The sequence below is a fragment of the Nicotiana attenuata genome, chromosome 1, assembly GCF_001879085.1.
Source record: "Nicotiana attenuata strain UT chromosome 1, NIATTr2, whole genome shotgun sequence".
Taxonomy (NCBI): domain Eukaryota; kingdom Viridiplantae; phylum Streptophyta; class Magnoliopsida; order Solanales; family Solanaceae; genus Nicotiana; species Nicotiana attenuata.
The window spans coordinates 17,138,604-17,145,496 of record NC_031989.1 but is presented as its reverse complement, the minus strand read 5'-3'; positions in this window follow the sequence as shown (position 1 = coordinate 17,145,496).

Genomic DNA, 6,893 nt, shown 5'->3' with positions numbered 1-6,893 from the left:
ACTGGTGGCGTGGACAGGTATTCCTTAATTCTGTCAAAAGCCTTTTGACAATCTTCAGTCCAACTGGTCGCAGCATCCTTCTTCAGCATTTTGAAAATTGGTTGACATATTACTGTGGATTGTGCTATGAAGCAGCTGATGTAATTGAGACGTCCCAGGAAACTCATGACGTCCTTCTTGTTCTTTGGTGGTGGCAATTCTTGGATAGCTTTAACCTTTGACGGGTCCAATTCGATTCCTCGGCGGCTGACGATGAATCCCAATAATTTTCCAGCAGGAACCCCGAATGCACATTTGGTAGGGTTCAGTTTTAAATTTTACTTTTGTAGCCGGTCAAAGAATTTCCTCAAGTCTGCTATGTGATATGTGGCTTTCTTGGATTTGATGATGACATCGTCAACATATACCTCTATTTCCTTGTGTATCATATCAAGGAAGATGGTCGGCATGACCCTCATATAGGTGGCCCCAACATTCTTTAGACCGAATGGCATCATTTTGTAGCAGTACACCCCCCATGGTGTAATGAAAGCTGTTTTCTCTGCGTCTTCTTCGTCCATCCAAATCTGATGATAACCCGCGAAGAAATCTACAAAGGATTGGAGTTCATGCTTGGCACAATTGTCAATTAGAATGTGTATATGTCATGCCCCAAATCGAGGGACATGACCGGCGCCTGACCGGGTAGCCCCGGTCAAGCGGACCCGGGTGCCTTTCCTATCCCACGTGTTACCCCGTATTTTCGTTGCTCATTGATCAAGGAATTAGCCATTTATAATTAAAACACCTTTTTACAAAACATACATGGTTACTTAATGAGGTTTAAACCTTACGTCGCCCAACATACAAAATACATATTTACATAAGTTCGTAACCCACATTTACTGTCTACGGAGCCTCTAAGGATACAAAGAATAATACAATACTTGCCGGTAGCAAGGCTCCGACTATACCTTACACAAATACCAAAACATGACTCCGGAATAAAAAGAAAGCGGCATGAGCCACGCAGGGCCCCGAGAGGAAAAGGGCTCACTAATACAGCTGACGGAAAATGAAGGGGAGCTACGGCCGGTGGACTGGAGTACCTGCTATGGATCCACCTACAATCATAACACGAATCTAGCGCCCCCGGCAAAAGGGACGTCAGTACATTTGAATTGTGCTGGTATGTATGAACAAGCTTTGCCCTAAGTAAACTCAAACCATACACAAGTAACAAGTAGTAATGGAATCAACAATCAAATACACATGAAAGGAAACAATCAAGCCAAACAAGTTTACAATCTCTCCATTTCCCCTTTCAACATTTTCACATCAATGATTTCACAACTTTCTCATATTTTCATTTCAATAGTGATTCCGATCACTTTCCACCCTTATTACCTCGGCCACCCTTATTTCCTCGACCACCCTTATCACCACAACCCACACCTTATTACTTCGTGTTGCGGCGCGCAGCCCGATCCCACCGAACAATCACAGTTCACAAACAATACCACAACAATAGCAATTCACAAAGAACAACGACAATTCTCAAGGAACAACAACAATGATTCTCAAGGAGCAACAACAACAATTTACATGGACATCCATAGCCATCAATACCATTTCCATCGTATTCCACAACTCATATGCATTGTTAGGTCACAACAATAATTTCCCACGACAAACCATATATGTTACTACCACAGTTGTTCCGATTACATCAATTTCCATTTCCATCCATCATTTGTTTCACGGTTCTTACCACATAGCACATTCACAATCACAAACTTGGTTTATTTCCAATTACTTACATCAATATATCGAAGGCATAACCACAATCAATCAACCATACCAATCACAAGAATTTCACAAACAATTCACGTAGAAATCATATACCAAGCACTCAAACACCCAAACAAGGTGATTTTACAAAGGTCAAAGTTAGCCATATATACCTCGTTTAAGCTTTCCCTAATTTACTACAACGTTACGGAAATTCTAACAATTCCAATCTAATATGAGACATAACAAAATTGAACACAAATTAGAAAGGTATTCATGGTTTCAGCTCATTTGAGCATTTTATCAAATACTAGTTGAGCATCTTAGTTTCAAATCTCTTTCTCAAGGTTTTTCCTTCATTCCCCAACAAAATCTTTACTTATTTATGTTAAACAATCTTCCCACAAACCTAATTTGTACATGCATGTATACATAATAGTATTACACCAAAGAATCATACCTCAATACCCCAACTCATACCCCAAACTCGAAATTAAAGCCTAATGTATAGAATCTTACCTCTTGGATGAAGAACTTATGAATGGGCTCTTTGATTCTTGAAGGTTGATGCAAGGTTTGGATGATTATGAAGCTAGACCTCTCCTTTCTCTCTCTATATGCTCTCATCTCTCTCTAAAATCAGTAAGAAATGACCCCAAAATGAACCCCAAAGCCTATATATTGAAATGGGGTCGGGTTATAAAAATTAGAAAATTAACCCTCCGATGTCGGGTCCGCTATATCAGAACGGACCGCAAAACGAGAATGCTGGCCGCATAATGCACCGCAAAATCGGCGCCCAAAACTGGGCTACACTGGCCCAGTCTGCGACAGAAATGCGACCGCAAAGTCAGAAATGCGATAGGTTTTGCGGTCGGAGATTTGACACAGGATCGCATTTTCCAGCCTTTGGTAATTTGATCATAACTTTGCGTAGGAAGGTCCAAATGACGAACGGTTTGAAGTGTTGGAAACTAGACTCGAAGAACTTTCATTTGATAGGTTAATTATTACATAAAACCTTATACATATTTAGATATGGTCGTTCAAAGTATGGACTAGTGAAAGCTCATTTGGAATTTTAGCCTATTATGAACTTTTCCAATTTTTCTTAGACTTAGGCCTTTCCTTGGACCCCAAATTACTTACCATAAGACTTATACACATATTTACCAAACCCAATTGATGTACACGATGTTAATAGCATATAAACAAAATATTATAATAAGCCTACGTGGCACTACGAGATCCTAGGTTACTTAGCGAAATTTTTCGGGGCCTTACATTCCCCCCCCCCCCCTTAGGATCATTCGTCCTCGAATGAGGATTTTGAAAATCAGTTGGTAATTTTTCACTAACTCCCCTATTTTTAGAAAATTTTGCCAAAGTTTCCTTTGTAATTTGGACATATCTACCTGTCAGAGAGCCCCCGAAACATATTTCCAAGCACCATTACACAACTCCTATTATCCCTACAACTGGTATACAATTCATTTCCTCAACACTTGCACATATTCAATCACTTGACACATTTTTGCGTATAGTTTGGTCACTTCAATGAGTCCCATACAGTTCCACCAATACACTATACGCATTTCAATTAATCATTCACTTATCACAAGAGTTCTTACAAAACTTTCATTTACCAAAAAGGGTTTGCACATGACTCAAATAATCATAACACATACAATTCTTGCACAACTTGAGGAGTTACAATAGTAAAGCATTTAGGGGAGATATGGGGTGTCTTTGCACCAAATGGAACACAATATTAGTTTTCTTAGAGATAAGAGTTCGCACGATCACTACTAGACTTGTTCAAACAGATGGGGATATTTTTCTTTCATTTCATCTTCCGCCTCCCATGTGGCTTCCTCAACTCGATAAAGCACCACAATATTTATATATCAATGACAAGAACCTCAGCATTACAAACAATACTTTATCACGATGATACCTGGGCATGGACTGCACATTTTTAAATCATATCACCTAGAGGGTACCTTTCAAATCAAAACTAACTGCTATGTGATCAAGAGAAAATATTTGATTTCCACAACACTCTGGGCCTTCAATGGCCTCTTATATCTACAGACTTCGCCAGAACACATTCATCGGAGCAATTTCGACCCCTAAACTTACTTAACAAGGATAACAAGTAGATATTTCGCATAAGCTAACTATCCACTAACTTCACCTTCAATGATTTCCACCGGAATGATACACAATTGATATCCACCTACTCTCTTAGACATAGACATGTGAATCCACAAAATATATGGCGAACAACTACGGGGACACTTCATACTCCTAGTGCGGCCTAATGTGGAATACACTTATGCAACCTTTATTATCAACTCACATAACATTTTTAGGGGAAAATATTGAGAATAGCCTGCTCACCCTCCCAACTCAAAATCTCTAGGCGAACACTCACACTAAACCCTTGATGACCTTCAACAATTACTCTAAGATGTGCTATCATACACTGACCATAAAATTACCTATCAAATTTACATGTGATCACACTGTGAAGCTTCATCTTTGACTCGTCTGAACTTACAATACCCAATGGATCTAATACAATGAGGAACAACAGAGTTCAAGATCAGGCTGGAGTTATTCAGGAATCCATAAATGCGCTGAGTAGAGTACTTTCTGAGGTTATATGCTAAGGGACATGAAAGTTAAAACTAACAATTTTGACATGGTTAATCACTGTGACGACGTCAATTATTACACAAATGAGGCATAGAGGTAAGTAGTACATTGGCAATAGGAATCATTAAGGAGGAATATTCAAGTACATGACCCAGTCGTTCCCTAGGGTGAAGGGAAAATCAATTCATGCTATGGTAACTTGAATGCGATATGGGATTCAAAATACATGAAGTGGAATTACACTCCTGACGTTAGCTGACACAAGGAATCTATGAAGTAAGCCCATGAGGATGAAAAGAAGTTGAACAATTATGAGATTATCATATTTCAGACAGCTTAACCCTTCCTGATAGTTGATCATGTATGAGAGAACTAAAGATACGGACACTTGTCTTTCAAATCAATATGCTCATGATATGTGCAAAATTTTGAAGGCATCTAATCTCACCCATTTCACGAGTAAAACCACATAGCTCGGACATCTAAATGTTGGGATGAAATCATGTATTGGTTAGAGGCGTTCTAATGGTTAACATGATGCTCCGGGGAGAAAGACAAATGACACTCCTATCCACCCAAGCCAACCCTCAAGTGTCCAAGTTCAGAGGGAACTCAGGGTCCCAAGGCAAGGCTCACAGGAGCGGGGCAGAACCTAAGAACTAAGAGAGAGTGCAAATACAGGATTCTGAAAGGGGAAAGGGGAAAGGGAAACAGTTCACATTGATACACATAGGGGTATAGGGAATGGGGAGATAGTAAAGGAAAAGCAACAGCAGGCTGGTGGGGCATACTCAACAATGAGGAATGTTGGCCTACCCTATAAGCCTCTTAGAATACATTGTTTAGAAGTTAGGATCCTTTAAGGGATCAAGTTCAAACCATAGACAATAACTTGCATATTGCCATGTTTTAAACTGCAACTCACAGCACATAAAGGGAATAGGGAGGAGGGGTTCATGACAGAAACAAGCAAAAGAAAATAACATGCTAGTTTAAGTATTTAGATCTGCAGAAGTAATAAAGTAGACATAGATGCAGAAAGCTGTAAGTAAACACATTGTGGTGATGCTGCAACTTAAATTAGAACATACCAGTTTCAAGGGAAACAAACAAAGAGAAAGTGCAGTAGTCTTGTGAAAGCCAAAGAATAGACAAGAAGAGAGTGCTAGTAAGAGTTCAGAGGAGATTGTAAAGTAGTAGTGGAGGATTGTTAATCGTGTCCAGTGTGTAAGAAAAGTAGTGTATTTATAGTGCAGAAAGCAGGCAGAAATAAGGTAAGAAAATAGTTTGAAAACTGATTGTCAATCAATTACACAAGGCTTCCCTTAATTAAGGGATTCAGATTCAAACGGGTAAAACCAATTAAGGAAAGAAATTAATCAAACACTTTGTGCAAAGTAGTAAATTAGGGGCAAATACATAAATGCTATTTAAGGACAAGGTCTTTGAAATACACGGTTGTACAATTTAAGGAAATAAAATCAATTAACAGCCAAGAAATCTGAGGCCAGAGATTTTGTACGAATAAACCAAGTCAAAAAGATGGGAAAGATTTTTAACTTAAGGAAAATCAGCAATCAAATCAATTAGACCTATTTAAAAGGAATTCTGAATCAATCACAAGTTTGAAAACCTTTTTTGAAGAAAGATTCATCACATATAAAAGCATACAGACACGTTAAACATGAAGGAAACTTTGTCATGCCCTTGTAAAAATCAGTAGAAAGAATCTAGTGTAGAAGAGTTTAGCAAAAGGTTCAACATTGTATGAAAAGGTGTAAACTTTGTTCAGAGACTCAAAGTTAGTCTGACAGAGTAGGGGTTTTGAAATGAAACCCTAGTTCAAGCAAACCATAAAGCAAGGATGAGAGGGTAGGCAATTGAATCAAGATCATGTTCAGAAGTTTCAGAGAAGGACGGGCTTCTTCAACAACAGAACATATGAAGAATATGATAGCAAAGTAACATGCAATCACAGTAGAAGGATTCAAAGAACATAATGGCAAATACTGATACGAACAGTAGAAAAAGCATGCTTAGAAGAAACTTAAACAGGGCTCAGTAGAAGGCAAACAGAGAAACTTAAAAACTTAGCAAGAAAATACAATAGAAGAACACAAGAACACTGGAAAAGTATAGCAGAAAAGCATATAGGAAAACACAGTAGGATAAACATATAAGAACATGGTAAGAATACAGTAGAGAAGTCACGAGACCATAGTATAGGAAAACACAGTAAGAGAAGCATACAAAAGATGATACGAGAACACAACAGAGGCAAACACACGAATAACAAAGAAAAAAAATCATAAAACAGTTAAACACTTTCCAGAAAACCCTAAATCGGAAAAGAAGGGTGTTGAAAGTAATTTTCAAAATAAAAGTTAGGGAAATCGTTTGAAAACTCAAGTAGAGCATAGATACACAACATATCTAAAAAGAATCGGAGAAAAACCTCGAAG